Source organism: Hylobates moloch, unplaced genomic scaffold (genome assembly GCF_009828535.3).
Source record: "Hylobates moloch isolate HMO894 unplaced genomic scaffold, HMol_V3 SCAFFOLD_16, whole genome shotgun sequence".
Taxonomy (NCBI): Eukaryota; Metazoa; Chordata; class Mammalia; order Primates; family Hylobatidae; genus Hylobates; species Hylobates moloch.
Window position 1 is genome coordinate 51,299,177 of NW_026652291.1, and position 26,825 is coordinate 51,326,001.

Here is a 26,825-nt window from a genome sequence, read left to right on the forward strand (position 1 = left end):
ATAGTAGGCACTCAACAAATATTTGTAGAGTTAATGAAGGAAGGGTCCATCCATCCATCAGTCAAATAACAAAAACAGTACATAATAATAATTATTAGAATTTATTGGCTGTCCCTGTACCAGGTTGAATAGTGTCTCGCCAAGATTTGTGGCCAGCCAGAACCTCAGAATGTGTTGTTATTTGGAAATAAGGTCCTTGAAGATCTAATTAGATTAAGATGAGGTCCTACTGAATTAGGAGGGTTCCTAAATACAATATGACTGAGATCCTTATAAGAAGAGGAGAGGACACACAGAGAGAGGGACACACAGGGAAGAAGCCCACGTAATGATGTAGGCAGAGATTGGAGTTATGCAGCTGCAAGCCAAGGAATGTCAAGAGGTGCCAGCACCCACCAGAAGGTAGGAGAGAGGCATGCAACAGATTCTTCCTTAGTGCCTCCAGAAGGAACCAGCTTGCAGACACCTTGATTCTGGACATCTGGCCTCCAGAATTGTGAGATAATACATTTCAGTTATTTTAAGCACACTAATTTGTAGTACTTTGTTACGGCAACCCTAAGAAACTAATATAATCCAATTTTTGTCAAGTCCTGGGCAAGTTCCATTTCCAAAGATGCTCAGGCTAAATGAGAAGCTAAAAGTCTGGCTAGTGGGTGACTGAGCCCAACTCTGGTCTCTGTTTTCTAGCATTTCAGACTGTTGTCTACTACATGGCCAGCTTGGGGCCAGGAGTGTAGGGGCTTGTAAAAAGACAACATCTCTACCTTGGGGTAATTTCATGGCTGCTTTTTTACCAAGTTATGATTAGAGAAGGAAGTATGGGAGGGGGTGTACCTTCTTTAATAAGAGGTTTGTGCCCAGTGGAGTCAATGTTAATGCAAGTCAGCCAAAAACCAGGGAATGTGCTCATTGCATTTCCAGAATTTCTTCTGAATCTGTGACTATTACCAGTTGTTCTCTAAGGCTTTGAAAACGGTCTGACAATATCTGCTGAAGTTGAATATAAATATGCATACTCCATAAGCCTGCAATTTTACCCCTAGACATATATACTCAACAAAAATGCATACATATGTTCACCAAAAGACATGTATCAGAAAGTTCATAACAGTACCATTGGTAGTAGTCTCAAGCTAGAAACTACCCAAATGGCCATTTATGATAGCATGAAAAATAAATTATGGTATGTTCATTTAAAAGTAGACTATACTGCAATAAGAATGAATGAACTACTGTTACATGCAACAATATCTCACAAGATAATACTGAGTGAAAGAAGCCAGCCAACTAGAAAAGGTATATATTGATTAATTTCATTTGTATACATTTCAAAAATGAGCAAAATAAGCTATAGTTTTAGAAATCAAGATAATGATTTATTTCTGAGTGGTGAGTTAAGTACTGATTCACTAATATTTTGTTTGTTGATCTGGGTGCTAGTTACCTGGGTTTGTTCAGTTTTTAAACAAAATGTGAGCTGTGCCCCAATAGCAAAGAGTTAGAACCAACCCAAATGTCCATCAATGATAGACTGGATTAAGAAAATGTGGCACATATACACCATGGAATACTATGCAGCCAGAAAAAAGGATGACTTCATGTCCTTTGTAGGGACATGGATGAATCTGGAAACCATCATTCTCAGCAAACTATCGCAAGGACAAAAAACCAAACACTGCATGTTCTCACTCATAGGTGGGAATTGAACAATGAGAACACTTGGACACAGGAGGGGGAACATCACACACTAGGGCCTGTCGTGGGGTGAGGAGTAGGGGGAGGGATAGCATTGGGAGATATACCTAATGTAAATGACAAGTTAGTGGGTGCAGCACACCAACATGGCGCATGTATACGTGTGTAACAAACCTGCACGTTGTGCACATGTACCCTAGAACTTAAAAAAATTGCACAAAAGAATCCCAAAAAACAAAATGTGAGCTGTGCCCTTATGATTTGTGTATTTCTGTACACTTAGAAAGTACTTCGATAAAAAGTATAAAAAGTAACATGAAGAAAACTTTCAAAAACCCTCTGCCATCCTGTTCCACCTCCACACTAGAATGATCCTCCAGCTGTGCCTGGAAAAACTGCTCTTGGGATGCTGTGTTCTCTAGCCAGTAGGTTGGTTTCCAAATTGTTCTTTCCTCTGTACTTAGCCTGTTGTCTGGCAGGGGAAATGGGCCTTTGAACATCCCCATGCTCAGAAGAGATGAAGTACCATTTCGAAAGTGGCAAACTGCAAGGACTCCTGGCAGCCTTCGTCACAGAGCAAAGGACAACCCATGTTTTTAGTGAACTATCAGAAAAGAGATGTCTTCTGAACTCAGGGAATAACTTTTAAAAATCTATGTTTTTATTGTAGTTCTAGAAAAAATATTCAGTCAGATGCATACAATTTTAAAAGAAGATAAGCTTTACTCATTTTTTTCAACCAGTTGGCTGCAATTCTGAATTAGATTTAGTTGTTGAGTCTAAACTCCATGTAATATGATGGTGGTGAAGGTTAGGGAGAGCTGTTCTGCTTCCTGCACACACCTGCTTTATACTCTCTGATGCTTGAAATTCCATTATTAGGAGGGCAAGTCATTTCACAATTGGAGATGTAGAAGAAAATAAGATGAAATATACCTGGTAAAAGTAACTCATTGGCTTTAAGCCACACTAATAGATTAAATAAGTGATTGCAGGGCCTTTCTAGATTTTGATAAGATGGTCAAAATTTAGAATGCTGGAAACTAAAACGGGTAAAGATACCAAAAACACTATTAGTGCTCAAGGAGGGTAGAGAAGCTGTGGTCCAGAATCATGAATTTCAAAATTTTGTGCTGTGGATGGATGTGGGTGAAAAGATTAAAAAAAACAAACAAACCCCAAACCCTTTGTCTTGAACAAATTGATAGAGTCAGACGTTTGCCAGGACAGTTCTGGTGCTATTAAAATATGTTCCAAAACTGGAGAGGCCTTCCTGGCCTAGGCTAAGAGAAACTTTATCTCAGATGGGCTGTATTCACAAGATGGCTCCTGAACCCCCAGCACCCAACCCCATCTCATTTTCTACCTGTCCCCTTCTGGTTCTGACTTTCAGCCTGGCACCTTGCTCCTTGGTGCTATATTAAGGCCACCTCTGCATGGAACTATTAACCCCATGGTAGATGAATCCCTCTTTGGCCTAGCCACTGAACTCTCCTATCAGTACACACGGCCATCGGAATCCACATCTGTGGATTCAACCAACCGTGGACTGAAGTGTATTTTGAAAAACAATAAAAAGTAGTAACATGACAATAAAAATTAATAGAAATAAAAGTACAATATGACAACTATTTCCATAGCATTTGCATTGTATTATGTATTCTAAGTAATCTGGAGATGATTTAAAGTATATGGGAGGATATTCGTAAATTATGAGCAAATACTACACCACATTATGTCAGGGACTTCAACATCCATGGATTTTTGGTATCCATGGAGGCTCCTGGAACCAATCCTCCATACTGAGGGATGACTGTACCTTCCTGGGAATGTCCCAGTTTCAGCACTGACAGTCCTGTGTCCTGAGAAACCCCTCAATCCTGGGGAAGCCAAGATGGTGGGTCACCTAGTCCTGGTAGGTAAGGAAGCTCTGACTGGCTATAGCCCAGGTTTAGCTCCTTCCTGGCCTGGTCCTTGAGATTTGGTCAGACAGATATGAACAGAAGTCAACAGGAATAAGAGGGTGAAGGTGCTTTGTGTTTGAGAAAGGGCCAGCTTGGGAACACTCTCTAGGAGACATCATACTTTTCTGCAAAGTGATTTGAGTTCTAGGAATAGTACCTTCTCCCTACCAAAGCTGCCACAGTGGAATATAACAGTAACAGCAACCACAGCTAAATTTAACTGAGCCCTTTCTGTGAGACAGGTACTGCGCTAAGCCTTTTTCATGGATCATCTTGTTTAATCTTCAAAACAACCCAACCTTAACAAATGAGGGAACTGAGGCCTAGAGATGTGTACTTGCCCAAGATCACTTGAAAAAGCTTGAAAAAGAAGAGCCTTTAGCCCCCAACGTGGGGTCACGAGATGTAGATTTGATTCCCATCTATGTATTTACTCTATGTGTGACCTTGGGGATGTCACTTTTCTTTTCTGAGTCTTGTCTGTAGACAAAAATGTCCTCCAAACAAAGTAGTTATGTAACTGAAACAAGATACTGTATGTAAAAGTGCTTGGCTCCTAGCAGTTGCTCAATAAATATCACTTTCCTTTTCTGTCTTTCTTCCACTTGTTGTCAATTCATTTCCATCCCTCTCTTTCCTCCCTGATGTTCTGATTTCCTCACACTCCCAAATACATTGTTTATACTTCTTTGGTGATACTTATATTGATGGCACAGTAGTATGGAAGAAACTTTAGAATTACATATTTCCAGGTTCAAATTCTGGTTCAATTCCTTTCTAATTGTGGACCTCAGGGAAGTTAACCTCTGAGAATCTTGGTTTCCTCACTTGTGAAATAGGAATAAGTTCTTTTTTAAAAATATGTAATAGATACAGATACTGTTATTGCTTTTGGTACCCTGTGCCACCCTTACTGAGCCCATATCTCATTTCCACTGTAGCAGTAGTTACTTGGGACTCAAGACTCATGCTGATAGTACATAATCATGTCTCTCTCTGCTTTTTAGCCTCAAGTCTTATTACAAACAGAAATGAGAGATACAGGACTTCAAATGGAGTCAGGTATTATATCACCATCTGCTATGATCTAGGATGAACAACATATCAGAATTTGAACAAAAATGCAGAAACAGATTAGAAAGGAGAAAATATAATGAGTATAATGAGTTTGCCATGATTTGCATTGCTCATATTAATTTGGACTATAGTTTCAATCTAACTAGGAGTAGAATGCAATGTATTAGCCTATTAAGTAGTTGTGTCTATCTCCAGAACTTTGTGTCTTAGGTCTGGAAATCTCCAGCAAAGATTCAAACATGGACTTCCAATAATATGGCTTAGGATTCATTTCTGTCAGTTAACCCTACAGCATAACACTGTAATGTGGAGTCTTAATGATGCTCTAGTACTCTGTCTCCCAAACAGATCATTTAAGTGTGCAATGCATTATTAATGATGCAAAGATGAAAAAGATACAGTTTGTACCTTTAAAGAGCTATAGCTTAATTGAAGTGAAAAGCTAAGTGCAGAAATACTTTTGTCAAATGTCAGCGTGACAAGCACATCATTATGCGCCATCTCTAATCACCCCAAAAAACCTTTCATAGAGCCTGGGTTCCCTCTAAAATAAACACAAAGAATTCAAGGTGGTTTACAACTTTAAACCTTGAGGTGGATTATAAAAAGTGTGCAAAGTATAAACTACATGGTTAAAAGACTCCAGGGAAAGGAAAGCTAATTTAGGATAAAATAGCACACAGGGATATATCCTGTATGGTTCTGGGTGACAGCTTGAGGTTGATTGCATATTTGAGTTTCCTAAAGACCAAAGGAAAAAAAACAGGCATGGTTTTGGGAATATTGGTTTCAAGATAAAATCGAATCAGTTTAGGAGAAGTACATTTTTCCGTGGAGAGTTGAAAGCAAATTCTCCTATAGGTCTTCATTAAGCGGACCCTGTAATATAGTAGATGTTGTCCCAGAAAGTATTCCTACACTAGAAACCATGGAAAGCTATTATATGACTGTTTCTTATAGTGTCCTTCAATATGTCTAAGATGAAAGCCCATTTTAGCAAAGTCAACATAAAATAAATATTTATGTTTTTCTAACAATTTCTGTATAAATATAATTTCTTAACAATATTTTAGATTCAGTTATTTGAATCAGGATCCTCATATTGCATTTGGTGGAGGTCTTTACATCTTTGCAAAACCTATAACAGTTTCCACTCTTGTTTTTCCACCTTGCCATTTAGTTGTTGAATAAATAAATAATTTATCCTATAGGATTTCCTACATTTAGGGTTTGCCTGACTGTATCCTCATGATTTCACTGAGTTTTTTTTTTTAATTTTTTTAGTAGGCATTTCATTTATTTATTTATTTTTATTATTATACTTTAGGTTTTAGGGTACATGTGCACAATGCGCAAGTTTGTTACCTATGTATCCATGTGCCATGTTGTTTTGCCGCACCCATTAACTCGTCATTTAGCATTAGGTATATCTCCTAATGCTGTCCCTCCCCCCACCCCACAACAGTCCCCGGAGTGTGATGTTCCCCTTCCTGTGTCCAAGTGTTCTCATTGTTTAGTTCCCACCTATGAGTGAGAACATGCAGTGTTTGGTTTTTTGTCCTTGCGATAGTTTACTGAGAATGATGTTTTCCAGTTTCATCCATGTCCCTACAAAGGACATGAAGTCATCCTTTTTTCTGGCTGCATAGTATTCCATGGTGTATATGTGCCACATTTTCTTAATCCAGTCTATCGTTGTTGGACGTTTGGGTTGTTTCCAACTCTTTGCTATTGTGAATAGTGCCGCAATAAACATACGTGTGCATGTGTCTTTATAGCAGCATGATTTATAGTCCTTTGGGTATATACCCAGTAATGGGATGGCTGAGTCAAATGGTATTTCTAGTTCTAGATCCCTGAGGAATCGCCACACTGACTTCCACAATGGTTGAACTTGTTTACAGTCCCACCAACAGTGTAAAAGTGTTCCTATTTCTCCACATCCTCTCCAGCACCTGTTGTTTCCTGACTTTTTAATGATGGCCATTCTAACTGGTGTGAGATGGTATCTCACTGTGGTTTTGATTTGCATTTCTCTGATGGCCAGCGATGATGAGCATTTTTTCATGTGTTTTTTGGCTGCATAAATGTCTTCTTTTGAGAAGTGTCTGTTCATGTCCTTTGCCCACTTTTTGATGGGGTTGTTTGTTTCTTGTAAATTTGTTTGAGTTCATTGTAGATTCTGGATATTAGCCCTTTGTCAGATGAGTAGGTTGCAAAAATTTTCTCCCATTCTGTAGGTTGCCTCTTCACTCTGATGGTAGTTTCCTTTGCTGTGCAGAAGCTCTTTAGTTTACTTAGATCCCATTTGTCAATTTTGGCTTTTGTTGCCATTGCTTTTGGTGTTTTAGACATGAAGTCCTTGCCCATGCCTATGTCCTGAATGGTATTGCCTAGGTTTTCTTGTAGGATTTTAATGGTTTTAAGTCTAACATGTAAGTCTTTAATCCATCTTGAATTAATTTTTGTATAAGGTGTAAGGAAGGGATCCAGTTTCAGCTTTCTACATATGGCTAGCCAGTTTTCCCAGCACCATTTATTAAATAGGGAATCCTTTTCTCATTTCTTGTTTTTGTCAGGTTTGTCAAAGATCAGATAGTTGTAGATATGTGGCATCATTTCTGAGGGCTCTGTTCTGTTCCATTGATCTATGTCTCTGTTGTGGTACCAGTACCATGCTGTTTTGGTTACTGTAGCCTTGTAGTATAGTTTGAAGTCAGGTAGCGTGATGCCTCCAGCTTTGTTCTTTTGGCTTAGGATTGACTTGACGATACGGGCTCTTTTTTGGTTCCATATGAACTTTAAAGTAGTTTTTTCCAATTCTGTGAAGAAAGTCATTGGTAGCTTGATGGGGATGGCATTGAATCTATAAATTACCTTGGGCAGTATGGCCATTTTCACGATATTGATTCTTCCAACCCATGAGCATGGAATGTTCTTCCATTTGTTTGTATTCTCTTTTATTTCATTGAGCAGTGGTTTGTAGTTCTCCTTGAAGAGGTCCTTCACATCCCTTGTAAGCTATGCCCACGGAGTCTCGCTGATTGCTAGCACAGCAGTCTGAGATCAAACTGCAAGGTGGCAGCGAGGCTGGGGGAGGGGCACCCGCCATTGCCCAGGCTTGCTTAGGTAAACAAAGCAGCCAGGAAGCTCAAACTGTGTGGAGCCCACCACAGCTCAAGGAGGCCTGCCTGCCTCTGTAGGCTCCACCTCTGGGGGCAGGGCACAGACAAAAAGTCAGCAGGAATCTCTGCAGACTTAAATGCACCTGTCTGACAGCTTTGAAGAGAGTAGTGGTTCTCCCAGCACTCAGCTGGAGATCTGAGAATGGACAGACTGCTTCCTAAAGTGGGTCCCTGACCCCTGAGCAGCCTAACTGGGAGGCACCCCCCAGTAGGGACAGACTGACACCTCACTCGGCCGGGTACTCCTCTGAGACAAAACTTCCAGAGGAACTATCAGACAGCTGAATTTGTGGTCTCACGAAAATCTGCTGTTCTGCAGCCACCGCTGCTGACACCCAGCCAAACAAGGTCTGGAGTGGACCTCTAGCAAACTCCAACAGACCTGCAGCTAAGGTCCTGTCTGGTAGAAGGAAAACTAACAAACAGAAAGGACATCCACACCAAAAACCCATCTGTACATCACCATCATCAAAGACCAAAAGTAGATAAAACCACAAAGATGGGGAAAAAACAGCAGAAAAACTGGAAACTCTGAAAAGCAGAGCACCTCTCCTCCTCCAAAGGAACGCAGTTCTTCACCAGCAACGGAACAAAGCTGGACGGAGAATGACTTTGACGAGTTGAGAGAAGAAGGCTTCAGACGATCAAACTACTCCAAGCTACGGGAGGAAATTCAAAACAATAGCAAAGAAGTTAAAAACTTTGAAAAAAAATTAGACGAATGGATAACTAGAATAACCAATGGAGAGAAGGGCTTAAAGGAGCTGATGGAGCTGAAAGCCAAGTATCGAGAACTACGTGAAGATTGTAGAAGCCTCGGTAGCCGATGCGATCAACTGGAAGAAAGGGTATCGCTGATGGAAGATGAAATGAATGAAATGAAGTGAGAAGGGAAGTTTAGAGAAAAAAGAATAAAAAGAAATGAACAAAGCCTCCAAGAAATTTGGGACTATGTGAAAAGACCAAACCTACATCTGATTGGTGTACCTGAAAATGATGGGGAGAATGGAACCAAGTTGGAAAACACTCTGCAAAATATTATCCAGGAGAACTTCCCCAATCTAGCAAGGCAGGCCAACATTCAGATTCAGGAAATACAGAGAATGCCACAAAGATACTCCTCGAGAAGAGCAACTCCAAGACACATAATTGTCAGATTCACCAAAGTTGAAATGAAGGAAAAAATGTTAAGGGCAGCCAGAGAGAAAGGTCAGGTTACCCACAAAGGGCAGCCCATCAGACTGACAGCTGATCTCTCGGCAGAAACTCTACAAGCCAGAAGAGAGTGGGGGCCGATATTCAGCATTCTTAAAGAAAAAGAATTTTCAACCCAGAATTTCATATCCAGCCAAACTAAGCTTCATAAGTGAAGGAGAAATAAAATACTTTACAGACAAGCACACGCTGAGTGACTTTGTCACCACCAGGCCTGCCCTAAAAGAGCTCCTGAAGGAAGCACTAAACATGGAAAGGAACAACCTGTACCAGCCCCTGCAAAAACATGCCAAATTGTAAAGACCTTCGAGGCTAGGAAGAAACTGCATCAACTGATGAGCAAAATAACCAACTAACATCATAATGACAGGATCAGATTCACACATAACAATATTCACTTTAAATGTAAATGGGCTAAATGCTCCAATTAAAAGACACAGACTGGCAAACTGGATAAGGAGTCAAGACCCATCAGTGTGCTGTATTCAGGAAACCCATCTCACATGCAGAGACACACATAGACTCAAAATAAAGGGATGGAGGAAGATCTGTCAAGCAAATGGAAAACAAAAAAAGGCAGGGGTTGCAATCCTAGTCTCTGATAAAATAGACTTTAAACCAACAAAGATCAAAAGAGACAAAGAAGGCCATTACATAATGGTAAAGGGATCAATTCAACAAGAAGAGCTAACTATCCTAAATACATATGCACCCAACACAGGAGCACCCAGATTCATAAAGCAAGTCCTGAGTGACCTACAAAGGGACTTAAACTCCCACACAATAATAATGGGAGATTTTAACACCCCACTGTCAACATTAGACAGATCAACGAGTCAGAAAGTTAACAAGGATATCCAGGAATTGAACTCAGCTCTGCACAAAGTGGACCTAATAGACATCTACAGAACTCTCCACCCCAAATCAACAGAATATACATTTTTTCAGCACCACACCACACCTATTCCAAAATTGACCACATAGTTGGAATTAAAGCTCTCCTCAGCAAATGTAAAAGAACAGAAATTATAGCAAACTGTCTCTCAGACCACAGTGCAATCAAACTAGAACTCAGGATTAAGAAACTCACTCAAAACTGCTCAACTAAATGGAAACTGAACAATCTGCTCCTGAATGACTATTGGGTACATAAGGAAATGAAGGCAGAAATAAAGATGTTCTTTGAAACCAACGAGAACAAAGACACAGCATACCAGAATCTCTGGGACACATTCAAAGCAGTGTATAGAGGGAAATTTATAGCACTAAATGCCCACAAGAGAAAGCAGGAAAGATCCAAAATTGACACCCTAACATCACAATTAAAAGAACTAGAAAAGCAAGAGCAAACACATTCAAAAGCTAGCAGAAGGCTAGAGATAACTAAAATCAGAGCAGAACTGAAGGAAATAGAGACACAAAAAACCCTTCAAAAAATTAATGAATCCAGGAGCTGGTTTTTTGAAAAGATCAACAAAATTGATAGACCTCTAGCAAGACTAATGAAGAAAAGAGAGAAGAATCAAATAGATGCAATAAAAAATGAAAAAGGGGATATTACCACCGATCCCACAGAAATACAATCTACCATCAGAGAATACTACAAACACCTCTATGCAAATAAACTAGAAAATCTAGAAGAAATGGATAAATTCCTTGACAAATACACCCTCCCAAGACTAAACCAGGAAGAAGTTGAATCTCTGAACAGACCAATAACGGGCTCTGAAATTGTGGCAATAATCAATAGCTTACCAACCAAAAGGAGTCCAGGACCTGATGGATTCACAGCCGAATTATACCAGAGGTACAAGGAGGAACTGGTACCATTCCTTCTGAAACTATTCCAATCCATAGAAAAAGAGGGAATCCTCCCTAACACATTTTATGAGGCCAGCATCGTCCTGATACCAAAGCCTGGCAGAGACGTAACCAAAAAAGAGAATTTCAGACCAATGTCCTTGATGAACACTGATGCAAAAATCCTCAATAAAATACTGGCAAACCGAATCCAGCAGCACATCAAAAAGCTTATACACCATGATCAAGTGGGCTTCATCCCTGGGATGCAAGGCTGGTTCAATATACGCAACTCAATAAATGTAATCCAGCATATAAACAGAACCAAAGATTCACTGAGTTTTAAATAATAATTACTTTATTTCCAAGGTAAGAACTTTTATTTGGTTCTTTTTCAAACATATCTGGTCTTTTCTTCATTTTAGATGGTCTCTTCCTTTTTATTCATAGCTTCAATTATTTGTTTAAAAATATTAAATATACTTATCTTTCATTTAGTATCTGCTAGTTCAATTATCTGAAGCCTTTATGGGTCTGTGTTCTGATATTTGTTGTTTCTGATGACTCTGGTTCAAAGGTACTTTTCCCCGGGTAGATTTTGTGATTTTTGATTGTGAGTTCATATTTCTTGGAATTATCTCTGATGGAGTACTATGAGACCTGGGTTGAGGGTTCATTTCTTGGGGTGGATTTCAAATTGTCTTTGCCAGTTACCTGTGAGCATCATGGACTTGGGTCCGCGTTAAATGATATTCTCGTTGAGGTTTTCTGGGCCACACAGATAGTGTGATTTCTAACCACTAAGTCTTGTGTGTGGCCAATTTGGGTTTATGAATCTCAGAGGAAGAGTATGTTGTTTTGTTTCTTTTAACCCCTATCTGGAGCCAAGATTTCCTCTGTGCTTGCCATTGGTGGATGGACTCTCTTTTAGTTTACTATTTTCCTGAGAGAATAACTCCCTAGTGAATCCTATGTGGATGGATCTCCAATCCAGTTTCCTGTTCTGCACAATGGCTGCATCAGTGCTCTTTCACTTCTCTGCTCATGGCCTCTGCTTCTTAGCTGGTCTTGGGCTACTTCACTTATTTTATAAAATGGATTAATAGATGTCTGTATACTTATACAATTTATATACTTTATATTGCATAATACATTTTATATGATTACTGTCTGTTACATACAAAATAATAATATAGGTATCATTATTATGTAAATAATAATGTATATATATCTTCAGCATTTTTATGGTTGGATGATTTCATGATCTCTTGTCTACCATTTTGCAAAAATGGAAGTCCCTGAGTCTTCAGTTGGATTCAGATCCAGTATGTCTGTGTGTCAGGCCTGAACTCAGAGAATCTATCATGACCCTTTGAGCCCGTGAGTTATGGGGTCCATTGTATTCTCCCATGATGACTCAGAATGTGTTGCTAAGCTTTTCTGTTATCCTGATGAGAACTTACCATCTCACTTGACTACCCTAGACATAGTCTCACTCCTAGTGAACTCTACCCGCAGATGGGTAGCCCTGCTGCTGACTAAACAGAACTTCAGTTGCCCTCCCTGGCTTTCAAGTTCCTCCCTGGATCCTTCTCTGATGTCAACTGCCATATTAGTCTTCTTGATTCTGAAGATTGCCTGAACCTAAGCTTGCTATGATCTCTAGAGAGCATATTTGCTATGATCTTTAGAGAGCATATTTGCTATAATCTTTAGAGAGCATATTTGAGCAGCCCCATTGTCTTCAATAATCTCCTACTTCTGCCACCTGATTTATCTCCCAAGCTACCCTCCCTGCTCACCCCACACCATGCAACCTCAAACATTCAGCCTCATTTTTGGTACCAGTCTTTGGGTATTCCCCAGATTCCTTTGCTAGCCCTGGATTGCTGAGATAACAGCAGGCCTGGTGGCCACAACTTCTTGAGCTCTGTCAGGAGTGATATTTGTGAAAAAGAATTAATACAAAGCCCTTCTTGGACAATCCAGCCAGAGTAATTGCCCTTCCTTGAATTTTGACAGAATTTTGTACCACTCTTAAGGCACTCATTCACCTTCTCCTTTATGCTGTACTTATTTATGTAGATGTTTTGTCTTCCTTGCTAGAAAATTAGCTGCTTAAGACTAGGACATGACATTGGGGTCAAAAGACCTGGGTTCAAATCCTGACTCTCTGTATTCTAGTTATGTGACTTTGGGCAAATTAACATCTCTGAGCCTCCATGTCCTCCTCTATAAATTGAGGATAATACCCAGTTTTTTATATAAAAATTTTGGGGCCTGATGTGTTTAGAAACTTAGACATCTTTCAGATTTTAGAAAAGTAATATGGTGCATATATATCATGTAATATGTGGCAGAACCCTGTAATCAAATACCTGCCTCTTTTTGTGGCAACACATACAAATATTCATAGGAAATGGATTAAATTAGGATAGTAACTACACTCATAGCATTTCATTTAGGTCAGTCTTTGCCACCAAATGAGTTAAAATAACTTTCAGTTTTGTGCACATGGAGGTTGGTGGTGGGGATTTTTCTGTGAGTGACAAAACCTTCCAGTTCCTTTATTTCTTTCTTTGGTGACTTACTTGAAAGCACCAGCTGTCACCTGGTTCTTCTGACCACACCAAGGAAATTCCTGCTATCTGCATAAGCCAGGAGTGGGTGACCTGAGAACTAGAGTGGCTGGAATGTTAGAATTGGGCTGGGTCTTGGAGACCAGCTGGCTCATGTATGTGAACCTGTTTAAGATGCTAGTAGTCAGTATTGACATTCACTTTTCATTTTATAATTAAGGAAATTGTATTCTGAAGTGGAGAGAGATGTGACTTGATTTGCCCAATATATAGAGGTGGAAAAAGTTTGAATGTCATGTGAAAGGAAGACATCTGTATTAGTCCATTTTTATGCTGCTAATGAAGACATACGTGAGACTGGGAAATTTATAAGGGAAAGAGTTTTGCGTTTTTTTTTTTTTTTTTTGAGACAGAGTCTTGCTGTATCACCCAGGCTACCGTGCAGTGGCATGATCCTGGCTCACTGCAACTTCTGCCCCATGGGCTCTCAAGCAATTCTCATGCCTCAGCCTCCTCAGTAGCTGGGATTACAGGACATGCCACCACGCCTGGCTAATTTTTGTATTTTTAATAGAGACAGGGTTTCACCATGTTGGTCAGGTTGGTCTCAAACTCCTGACCTCAAGTGATTCATCTGCCTTGTCCTCCCAAAGAGCTGGGATTACAGGCATGAGCTACTTTGCCCAGCCAAAGGAAAGAGGTTTAATTGACTTAGTTCAGCATGGCTGGGGGAGGCCTCAGGAAACTTACAATCATGGCGGAAGGGGAAGCAAACATGTCTTTCTTTACAAGTCAGCAGGAGAGAGAGGAATGAGAGTCCAGTAAAGGGGGAAGCCCCCTATAAAACCATCAGATCTTGCGAGAACTAACTCACTATCATGAGAACGGGACAGGGGAAACTGCTCCCATGATCCAGTTATCTCCACCTGGTCTCACCCAATGACGTGGGGATTATGGGAACTGCCATTTATGATGGGACTTGGGTGGGGACACAGCAAAACCATAGCAATGTCCTTTTCACAGATATGCTATGGAGACCATCCCTCTTCATTGAAAACTACTTTCAGGAAAAAGTAGAAAATTATGTCATTTTTTGATGTATTCATTTGGTAAAAACGTATTGAATTTATGATTTTAAATGTGTCCTGTCTTTAAATATCGTGCAGCTAGTTCTAGTATTTTGAAACCTAAGTACTTAGTAGCTGTAGTACATCTATTCATTTGACAAATGTTTGAGCTCCAGATCTTGTTCTTGGCCTCTGGAGAAAGTGTCAATAAAAACAAAAGTTTTGCTCTAATGGAGCAAAACATGGGTAGAGAAAGGAAACAGAAAAAGGTCGGGTGAACAAATAAACAGACTAGATAATGTCAGCCCTTGGTAAGTGGCATGAAGAAAATACAGCAGGATGGCATAAAAAAGAGTGGCTGGGGATGGAGAGCTTTGCTTCAGATTGACCAGTCAGGGAAGACTTCTCTGAAGCTGTGATATTTGGGTGACATCTGAGTGTCACCTAAAGAAGGATGCAGCCATTTGGTTATCTGGGGATAAGAGCATCCAAGACAAGAGGCACAGAAAACACAAAGTCCTGAAGGTAGACAGAGTTTGGGATGCACAGAAACATGAAAGGCCAGTGTGTCTGGAGAACGTGGTTCAGAGGGAGCCAGAGGTCCAGTCATGTGTGGACTTGAAGGCCAAGAGAAGGAGTCTGGAGTTTTTCTATGTGCCACCGGACATGGCTGGGGGACTTTGGGGGCATGGAAGCACTCTCAGGAGAGTAAGGCACTCACTTCAGGGACAAAATTCAAGGCACCAATCCGAAAGTCAACCAACAAGATAAATTACAGTTTTTAAAATGGAAGGGGATCCAAAAATCTATGATGACCAAAATATCAAAATTTCAAATAAAGACAAGGTGTGACCCTGCACCTAACTGATGTTGAGAATGAATTTCTCACTCTTCTTGCTCTGTCTCAGCCTTGCGTAGGAGTGAGAAGAACTGATTTACGTCTCTGAAGGATCATTCTGGAGTCTGTGGAGACACTGCCGGGAGCAAAAGTCCATGCAGGAGTGCAGGCAGGATGGAGCCTGTCATGGTGGTGCCCGGAAAAAAGGGTTTAGGAAGAGATCAGGGGACAGAGAGGCAGATGGATCCCAGATATTTTTGAGGTAGAGACCACAGGACTTGTTGCAAAACTGAGTTATAATATTGACATCCATAATTGCAGTTGGTTTGCAAGTTCCTTTTTCTGTGTCTGCAGTCTGAGCTCCTATATTTTACTTCATGACATGGAGCAGTGGACTGAGCATGAGCATTTGTGGCAGGGCAGTTTCTTCACTTTTGCCTGTTTGGCTGACACCAGCGTTGACTCTTCATGTCTTAGTCTTTAGCACAGCTTTTGGGGGCTGTGCTGACGCTGGTTTCAATCCACTGGGAACAGGCAGAACAATGACTTTTCACTTAGGCCTCAGAGTCTACCTGGGGACTCAGGTGTTGCTCACAGTAAAGCCACCTGATGCCAGAGCATGCTTGGAACATGGCGGCCCAATGCCCTCCTGCCTCATATTCCTCATATCCATCTTCACAGGCAGAAGCAAATGGCCTGGCTCACGCACCTCCTCCTGGCCCTTCCTGTCTATTCTGAATTTCTTTCCTCTGTGCTTAACTTCCCTCTGCTTCCTTCTTTTCCAAACCCTTCTAGTGTGCTACTAGGAACTCTTGCTCCACAGAAATAAAGCCATTGCTCCCTCCTGGAGGAGGCTTTCCTCCCACCCATAGAGAGAACTGTCCCCACTGAAGGAGATGTCTGAGATACGCAGAGGTAGTATAGTGTCTGTGCACAATTGCACTACCCTGCTGTATTTCTTTGCCACCTAATTGTGGGTGCCAAAGTCCTTTTTTGATCTCATTATTATAAACTCCTCCCTGCATACTTATTGACCTCCTGTGTCTTTTCTTTCTGTTAGACTTCAATTTACTCAGGTAGCTAAGGTAGCGACTTGCATACCTTCCTCTTCCTCACCCTGGGCATTTACTCCATGGCGCACCTGCTGATTTGCCTTCAATCCCAGCTCTCCATCCTTTCCAGGAGCTCTCCACGCCTCTTCTGGATTATGGCAGCAACCTTTTAAGCTGTTGTGTTTCGTCTCAGGCACTGCAAATTCACCTTCACACTGCTGTCACAACTTAAAATGCAAATCGAAGTCATTTCCCTGCTTAAAATCCTTCCATAGATGGAGTCTGACCTCGACTGTCTATTTGTATTGTATGAGGGGCCCTCCAGGTTTTCCAGGCTTTGGTATCAGCCCCTATCTTGTACCACACATTTGAGAGAGAGTTTAGCAAAGCCGATTTTTTAACCCCTCCTTTGAGCCATGCTGTCCTTCTCTTTCGTACCATGTTTCTGGGGTCCCCTTTATCTGAAGCACCCTGCTGCCTCTCCTCACTGGCTGAAGTCCCACCCACCCTTTAAGATTCAACCCTTGCATTACTCCCTTCAGTGACTTTTCTCCCACCTCTCTCCCCACCACCCTCCCAACCTCCCCAGTTCTGTACTTTCAGAAGAACTTGTAGATAGGCTCTTTGCTCTCATCACATTGCAAGGTCCTCTTTTCTGTGTCTTCCACAGTCAGTGCAAATGCAACACCCCTCTATGTCTATTTCTCTGCCACCAATTGTGGGTGCCAAAGTCCTTTTTTGATCTCATTATTATCTCGCTTCTTGAGGGCGAGGACTGTGTTGTGCACATCTTTACATTTCCTGCACTTAACATCTCTCCTAGCACTTACTTAGCAGATGCTCATTAAATTTCTTCCTTAAATGCAGAAATAATTCCCATTTTTGTTGCTAACAACATTTGTCTGGGCCAATTTCCTTAACTAATTGAGCCTCAAATTTCTCAGCTGTAAACATGGATAATAGTGTCTACACTACACTGCTGTTGCGAGGGTTAAAAAAGATATCCTTAATTCAGTGGCTCACAGAATGCATGATTAGAAGTGTTAGTTCCTGTTTTCCTTGTTTTCTATCTGTTAAGAACACAATGTTAACATAGTAATGGTAATAGTAGTAACACTAAAAATTATTAATTCTATTAATATAGTGACAGCTACAATGTATTTAGTTTACCATCTGCCAGATACTGTTCTAAGTACTTTACTAATATGAACTCATTGAATTACCATGGCAACCTTGTAACGAAGGGGATGTTACTATCCTCACCTTAAAGTTGAGGAAACAGAGGCTGTATAACTTTCCCAAATCCCCACAGTCATTAGTGGTAGAGCTGAGATTTGAACTCAGGTGATATGGCTTTAGTATATGGTTAACCAGCTTATTAAGTTGCCTGACTTAATTTAATCCCCTTGAAAACAGTTTAAAGTTTTGTCGTCCTTTCAAAGAAGAAGAAATTGAGGTTCAGAGTAGGAGACTTACTCAAGGTCACACAGCGAGTAAGTGGTGCAGTTAGGGTTCCACCATGTTCTCTGCTTCAGCAAAGCTTTCACTTGGGGATGTGGGCTTTGGTCGAAACTTTGCCAGACTTAAAAATATGAGTTGGTACACTAACAACAAACCGTTCAAGGAAACAAGCCCATTTACAAGAGCTGTGAAAAATATTATACTTAGGAATAAATTTAACCAAGGAGGTGAAAGACTTACACACTGAAAATTGTAAAACGTTGATGAAAGAAATTGAACAAGACACAAACAGAAAGACATCTTGTGTGCATGGACTGGAAGAATTGATGTTGTTAAAATGTCCGTACTACCCCAAAGCAATCTACAGAGTCAATATAATCCCTATCAAAATTCCAGTGACATGTTTCACAGAAATAGGAAAAACAATTCTAAAATTCATATGAAACCACAAAAGACTCTGAATAGCCATAACAATCTTGAGCAAAAAGAACAAAGCTGGTGGCTTCAAAATGTACTACAAATCTATAGTAACCAAAACAGCATGGTACTGGCATTAAAACAGACACATAGACAAATGGAACAGAATAGAGAGCCCAGAAATAATCCATGCATTTACAGTCAGTTGATTTTTGACAAAGATGCCAAGAACACACAATGGGGAAGGTACAGTTTCTTCAATAAATAGTGTTGGGAAAAGCAGATATCCATATGTAGAAGAATGAAATTAGACCCTTACCTAATATATAAAAATCAACTCAAAAGGGATTAAAGACTTAAATGTAAGACCTGAATCCATACAACCTCTAGAAGAAAATGTAGGGGAAAAGGTCCACGTCATTGGTCTTGGCAATGCTTTTTGAATATGACCCCACAAGCATAGGTGACAAAAGCAAAAATAGACAAATGAGGCTACATCAAGCTAAAAAGCTTCTCCACAGCAAAGGAAACAATAAACAGACAATCTCTGGAATAGGAGAAAATACTTGCAAATAACTCATAAGAGATTAGTATCAAAATACATAAGCAACTCGGACAACTTAATAGCAAGAAAACAACACAATTAAAAAATGGGCAAGGGCCTGAATATGTATTTCTCAAAAGAAGACATAAAAATGACCAATATGTACATGAACAAATAGCCAACATTGCTAATCATCAGAGAAATGCAAATTAAAACTACAATGATATATTACTGTGTGATATAATGAGGTTTCTCTTCAAATAATCTGATCAAGCTTTTATTCTTTAATTCATGGTACCCCCCCTTTTTTTTCTCCTTTTTTTCTCCTTTTCTTGCCTTTGTTAAATGCCCAGGCACGCCACAGTAACAAGCGTTATCAGTACCAGCTCACATTCCTTTCCTTATTTGGAAAGAGGACTAACTTTGTAGCTCATTACAGACACCCCTTCCCCTTCCCCTTCACTTTCTTTTACGTGCCCACCCTATCTAAAAAAAAATCAAATGTTTAGCCTACCGGGGTTAGTTTAGATTGTACGACCCAACCCCGGCCAATGGGGAAAGGGTACAGGGGCAGGACTTGTGTCAGGATTAAAGGCTCTCGTGCCCCTTTGTTCAGGTGTGCTCTCATGGCGACTGGCCAAGGAGGCACCCCTCTGCGAAGAAGTAAAATAGCTTTGCTGAGAATCCTTTGTTTGAGTGTTCAATTTCCTTAGGATTTTGAGCGTTATTCCTACCATTACCTCACATCCGTTAGAATGGCCATTATCAAAAAAGGTGAAAGATGCGTTGGCAAGGATGTGGAGAAAAGGGAACCCTTGCCTCTGTTGGTGGAAATGTAAATTACTGTAGCAGTCATGGAAAATAATATGGATATTTCTCAGAAAATTGAAAATAGAACTACCATATGATCCAGCAATCTTACTTTTGGATATATATCCAAAGGAAATGAAATCAGTATGTCAAAGAGATAGCTGCACTCCCATGTTCATTGCAACATTACCCGAGAGCCAAGGAGTGGAATCGACCTAAGTGTCCATCAACGATGAATGGGTAAAGAAAATGTGGTGTATATACACAATGGGAATACTATCCCAGCCTTAAAAAAATAAGGGAATGCTATCATTTCCAACAACATGGATGAACCTGGAGGACATTCTGTTAAATGAAATAAGCCAAAGACACAAAGACAAATACCACATGATTTCACTCATATGTGGAATCTAAAAATGTTGATCTTATAGAAGCAGAGAGTGGAATGGTGGTTACCGGGAGCTGCAGGGTAAGGGGTTGGGGAGACGTTGGTTGAAGTGTATAAAGGTAGACAAGAGGAATAAGTTCAAAATATCTAATGTACAACATGGTGACTATAATTAATAACAATGTATACATATTTCAAAACATCATGTACATCATAGATATAATTTTTATTTATCAATTAAAATTAATTTTAAAGGTTTAGAAATAAAAATCACGAGTTAGGCTATAAGCAATATATTTAATGATAATGCATCATGATTAACAATAACGGAACAGTTTATTCTTTGGGAGTTAGGAAATAAGTGGCCCATCCTTCTGGGTGGCTGAAAATGTCTGGAGTGGGATAAAATCAGAGTATTTTACATTGTTATTTAACATTTAAATAATATCTCTAGCTCCCAATCAGCTAGAAATCAAGGCCCTTTGCCACCAGCTTCCGAGAGCTGCCTTAGGACAGTTCTGCTTTCTGAAGGAGGGAGAGGGCCAGCCAAGGGACTCCATGGAGCTGTGGAAAGGGGGTATGACTGGGTTGCTCCTTTTTCTCCTTGAGTTTTGCCAGAGGTCATCCTCACAGAAGTTGGAAGAAATGGAGTGTGCAGGAATTTAGGGCTGGTAAGTTATTTATTTACTTGACCGAATTTTAAAGGCTGAAAAGCCATCCATGAAGTCTGTGGAATTCATTGTCATGAGAGGTCAGTAAGTCAAGCTCTGCGGCTGTGTTTTCAAAAGGACTGGATAATTTTGTGAATTTGGTGACCAAAGACTATTTGTAGTTAAGATTAAACCTCAGGCTTGGATAAAGCTTGAGTCTGGGGAGAAGGATGGTGGGAAAGAGACAATTACCTCCCTTCTCTCCTCAATTCCGATCTCTGAATCTCAAGTTACACCTCTATCCCCCTATATATTTTGGAATAGAGACATTATGGGGGTAGAAAACCATCACAGAACAGTTAAAAGAGAAACACTGGAGGATGTTTCAGGGATGATTCTGCTATTCTCTAAGTAGAATCCAATGATGTCCTAAAAAAAATTGAAAATAGAACAAGAGACCGGGAACACACAAGTTGAACAATGAAGATTGTAATTATAATGAGGGACTCCTACCGACAGGTGGAAGACACAGTAGAGATTGCCTGAATCAGTCCTCCCTTTTAAAAAGAGTGATGGACATATTTTCATTTTTTGTAGATATAACATATCGTCAAAGTATATATGTACTATGTAATATGCCCTCTCCTGAATGTTTATTCTATTTAATCCTTGCAGCCAGCCAACAAGGAATTGACTATCATTATCTACAATATAACGTAAGAAAACTGAGGCCCAAAGACTTGAAATAAATTTCTCAAAATCAGGTAGCTTAGTTTGCCTAGGCCAGGCATGGTGGCTCATGCTTATAATCCCAGCATTTTGGGAGGCAGAGGCAGGAGAACTGCTTCAAGCAAGGAGTTTGAGACAGGCTGGGCAACACAGTAAGACTTCATTTCTACAAAAAAATTTAAAAAAGTAGTCGAGCATGGTGGCAGGTGCCTGTAGTCCCAGCTATGTGGGAGGCCAAAACAGGAGGATCCTTTGAGCCCAGCAGTTCAAGGCTGCAATGAGCTAGGATTGTGCCACTGCACTCCAGCCTGGATGATAGAGTGAGACCCTGTCTCTTAAAAATAAATAATAAATAAAAATTTTAAAAAATAAATTATCTGGCTTCCAAGGAAAAATGCATAAGGAGATAGTAATAAAATAAAACCCTGTACTATCTTACCACCTAGGAGTAACTCCTCTTGGCACCTGGCATTTCATAGATACGGAATCTGAGGCCTAGCCTACTTAGGTAACCTGCTTAACACCCTGGTTTTGTTGCTGTCATTCCACATAGCACTTTTCACAGTTAAGCAGGAATAATTTTGGTAATATTTGTCTCCCTCAGTAGGCAGTAAACTATGAGAAAAGGGATTGTTTGTATTTATTCACCTTTGCATCCCCAGGGCCTGGCACCTGGTGGACTTGCTTCAATATTGCCGAATGAATAAATGAATGGACAGAGCTAAGTTTTGGCAAGTCCAGTGTTTTTCCTGCCCTCATCTTCATGACAGGAACTGGTTTTCCTTTGATCTTGGAAATAGAGAAGTGTCATAATCTTGTCCCCCCAGGGAGCTTGACCTTCTGATGACATTTTCAAGGCTGCGATGAAATGTCGCAGGGACATCAGGTTGCAGTGCCCTCTTTCTCCCCTTCTTATCTCCTCCCCTCTTTGTCACAGTGCAAAAACTCCCTTCTAGATGGGTGCCCTTCTGCCCCAGGAGGCAGGCTCTGAACCTCTCCTGAAGCCTCTGGAGTAACTGAAGGGATATAGGCAACCCTGGGCCAGCTGTAGAGGGGCCTGTTGGCTGGGATGAGTGGACAATGAATGTGAGCACTGGTGGAAATGGTCCTGTGTGCGACCCCTCAGCCTGGAAGGTTCCCCTGATGTGAATTTCCTTGTTGCAATATGCCTTGGACTATGCAGTGGGATTTTCAAGGGACTCTAAGAAAAACAGAAGGGGAAATAAGATGTTCCTAGTGGGAATGCGTTCTAGAAGAGAAAAATAGTTGTGACTCTGTGATTTCTAGATAAAATAATGCAGGATGATGGTAGTTTATGAAGGACCGTCCATCTCCCAGGGCAAAAGGAATGAACAAATATCCTCTCAGAAACCCATCGAGCCCTAGTTAACATGTGGCCAGACTTCAAGGGAACGCTGCACTGAGGATTTCTGTGCAACTAATTACATAAATACCAAGACATGTTGTCTCCCCCCAGACTAAAAGGTCTCTGGGACAATGAGGAGACTATGGCCCCCTTGCCCCCTTGTCATGCACATTAACGTCACAGGCCTCAGCAGAGAACTTGGGGTGCTTTGATGCCCAATGTGCTCAATTTGGTTTCAGAGATTTCCAATTGCTTGCACCTAAGCACATCTCCTCAACAAACAAATAGCACTGGGACACAATTCTCTGAGAGGCTGTGGACACTTAATTACCTCAACTCAGTGGTCTTTCCCACTGTTGAGAACATCACAGATACTTGGCAGCATTAACATTCCTGAAATTGTATTAGGCTGGCCTTTGTAAAGGAGTTGAATACTGCCTCATTAGCTCCAGCTCGTGGGGCATTTGTGTCTCTGACAACAGTTTAATTATGGACATTGTTTACTAATCAGTATTACATCGACAGACTAGAGGGCTAATCTAAAGATTAACACAATAGCTTGTTTGCGGTTTATTCTTTCAGCTAGTGAATGTAAGAGTTAAACAAACCTGTTTTTGTAGCTCTTGTTTTCCATAATAAGATTCAGGAACACATTCTGAGGCATGGATACACTTACGGGATCTACATCTCTCTTCTTCAGTTTAATTTAGCCTAGTACAATTCAAAGGAAGAAATGACAGTTTTCGGAAATATGTCAGAAGGTTGGATAACCCAAAGATCTGTGGCAACTGAATTTAGGGAACTGTCTTGAGCCTTTGTCTGTTCCCATAAACCTCTGGGAGGCCATTTGGAATTACTGGGGATGAATCTTCCAAAAAATTGAAAAACGGAATTTAAAAAATGCCTTTTATGCACATTCGCTTTCCTTTATCTGTAATTGAAGATTCAGTTTGCTTCCACTTAGCACTTTAGTAACTGTGAGTACAAAGCATTGTGAAATCTCATCTGGTCATTCCAAATATACTCTGGAAATTTAGGTCTGATTCTGAGATACTTGTATAAAAATGTTTCTATGATGAGCAGTTTTGATTAATTAAGGAAATAGCCTGAGCATTTAAAGACATAATACCTCTAACTTCTTGAATATTGGAGGCAGGGTAGCAGTCAGAGAATTCAACTTTCCAAAGTCAGTTTTTGCAAAGGTAGAATGTGGGATAGACACCACGGTGAGTTTGCTGCCGGTGGAAGAGATCCAAGTTACCCCAAGTTACCCGTGGTGTATCTGTACGTGTCCGTAGCAACTTCAGTCCTTGCCTCCTCAGAAGAAAGAATTCGACTGAGGGGCATAAAGCAGAAAAGGAGACTGAGGCAAGTTTCAGGGCAGGAGTGGAAGTTTATTTAAAAAGGCTTTAGAGCAGGAAAGAAAGAAAAATTCGCTTCGAAGAGACCCAAGCGGGTGCCTGAAGGTCCAAGGGAGAAAAGAGAACAAAAAAAGGGGCCTTTAACCTTAATCTTACGATTAAGGTTTCTCCCACGATTCTTACCTTAGGGTGGGCTTCCCGCATGCACAGTGCTTCCCTCACCCTTGGGAACTGAGCATGCGCAGTGTGTTTAGGAAGTTGCACGCATGCCCATCTGAGGCTTTCTTCATTGTGTCTGGTGGAGTGTACCCGGAAGACCATACTTTGCCACTGTTGTCTCTTAATGTGCGTGCCCAGGAAGTTTCTTCTCCCTGGGGTCTGCCTTTAACTAACACTTTAATATTAACACATGTGGATCATCAGGAAATGCCCTCTCCCTGGCACTGGCTGCCAATTTATCACTTTTAGAGAGGCAATGAGATAATAGCGGAACCATCACCCAACATTTCTAGTGGGTGGAGGGAGAGCCCTCTCCTGCCTTGCTCATGCCTTTCTATCTACCTGTGACAAGTTGAGGGAGAATCTTGGAGCCAGATCTTGGGTTGTCCCAAGTGTCACATGGGCTGGGTGGCAGGCTTCTGGAGGTGGACAAACAAGCCAGGAAGGGAAATGTGCTCCATTTCACAGCTGTCGGCAGAGCCTTGGGCCTCCAAGCCTACCTTGAGCTTCAAATAAGTCTTGACGGCACTGTCCCTTGGGAGCAGGATCCCCATCTCCATTCAAAATACTCCCAGAAACTCAAGAACACAGAATAGTTCCACTATTTCTAGTAAAAGGAGACATTAAGGCCTCCACAGGCCTCAAGACAGCTTTCTTGTTACTCTCTTGCCTGGGTAGAGACTGAAATAGGAAGTGGGATGGAAATCTCTTTGCTCCTCACTGCCATGAGCAACCAGTAGTGTTAGACATAGTGTTAGAGACATTGAATTTTTGCATAGCAATACCAAGGGTGAAAGCTGGGAACAGGAGAGTCATATCAGTGTGTGGATTAGGGTGGTTTTCCCTAATATATTTCATTTTTAAATTTTTCAACTGATTAGTAGTCAACCTAAAAATGTCAAGATTTCCCATGAAAATCTAGAATTCTGGTTTCTCTTGAATCCTTGGTGGCTCTGAGAGGAGGGGCTGGCATTCTCAGAAGGAGATGGCTGTCTGAGGCCGTGGCTGTCCCCTGGATGCTGGCTGTGTGCTTGCCCACACACAGTTGCCAGACTCTCCAGCCTCTCTGCCTTGGCCCTGCTCGCACATCTTCCTGCCTGGCTCCAGGCACATGATGGAATTCGTGGGACTTAGGAAGGCCTCTCTTTCACAGGTACTGGCTTTTAACAATTAGAGGATGTTCTTTCACGCAAAAATGTCTTCTCTCTTTCAGAATGTACTGTTGACCCTTGACCAACACAGGTTTAAACTGTGAAGGTCCACTTATACATGAATTTTATCCCATCTTTGCCACTCCAAGACAGCAAGACCAACCCCTTCTCTCCCTCCTTCTCAGCCTACTCAACGTGAAGACAACAAAGATGAACGATCCACTTCCTTGGTGTGATATTCCTCTTCCACTTAATGGATCATAAGTATATTTTCTCTTTCTTATGATTTTCTTAATAACATGTTGTTTTCTCTGGCTTACTTTATTGTAAGAATGCAGCATATAATACATGTGACATACAAAATATGTGTCAGCTGACTGTGTTATCAGTAAGGCTTCCAGTCAACAGTAGGCTATTCATAGTTAAGTTTTTGAGAAGTCAAAAGTTATACACAGATTTTTAAGTGTGTGGTTAGGGTGGCGGTCAGTATCCCTAACCCCTGCATTGTTCGAGGACCAACTGTAATACTTTGGTGTAGATGTCCATGAAGTCATATATACCTTAGTGACCAATGTGAATTAGCTTGTCAGATGATACCAAAAAATAGGACAACGGTGGGCATAAAGGAAAAAAAGAGGAGGAGGTCTCAATGAAGGACCTTGTGCTCACTTAGCATGTGGGCTGAGGACAAAGATTGGGCAGAAAGTACAGCAGAGCTCCCTTCCCTCATCTGTTTGAAGCCTCTACCCAGGCACGTGAGTAACAAGAAAGCTGTCTTGAGGCTCGTGGAGGCCTTGGTGTCTCCTGTTAATAGGGACAGTGGAACTGTTCTATGTTCTTAGGTTTCTGGGCATATTTTAAGAGGAGGGAAAGAGTTATAGGGTGACTATAAAGGGAATAATTCTGCAGATAGTTTTGAGCAATACCATTACATAAATCATCTCTGTTTAGTCACTTGACAGAGAAAAGAGGACTATTTTAGCTTCAGCTCTTTTTAATTCTCCATACAATAGAGGTACTAAGGGTGTTAGCAGAGTGGCCAAAAGTCAGGGAGCTTGAGTGAGGAGGGGAAGAAGGAAAGGTCTTGGGCATCCCCTGACTTTGAGTCCTGGACCCTGGCCCTAAGAACAGCCACACAGGCCTTTCCCCACAGCCTTGTCAGCCAACATCCCCCCCAAACTATGTCCCACTTAAAATAATGAGTCCCAGAATCCCTTATTGGATTCAGCCAATCCACACGGTGTGGTTCGGCTT

The 26,825-nt window shown here is 41.0% G+C and overlaps 1 long non-coding RNA gene across 1 annotated transcript in view; it reads left to right on the forward strand.

Annotated features, from left to right (window-relative positions):
• LOC131381539 (uncharacterized) overlaps positions 1–25,779 on the forward strand; it is a 141,651-nt gene extending 115,872 nt beyond the window's left edge. The window contains exon 4 of the long non-coding RNA XR_009210356.1: positions 25,634–25,779. This is a non-coding gene — a long non-coding RNA (uncharacterized LOC131381539). The remainder of the gene's footprint in view (positions 1–25,633) is intronic.
• Positions 25,780–26,825: the final 1,046 nt, after the last annotated feature.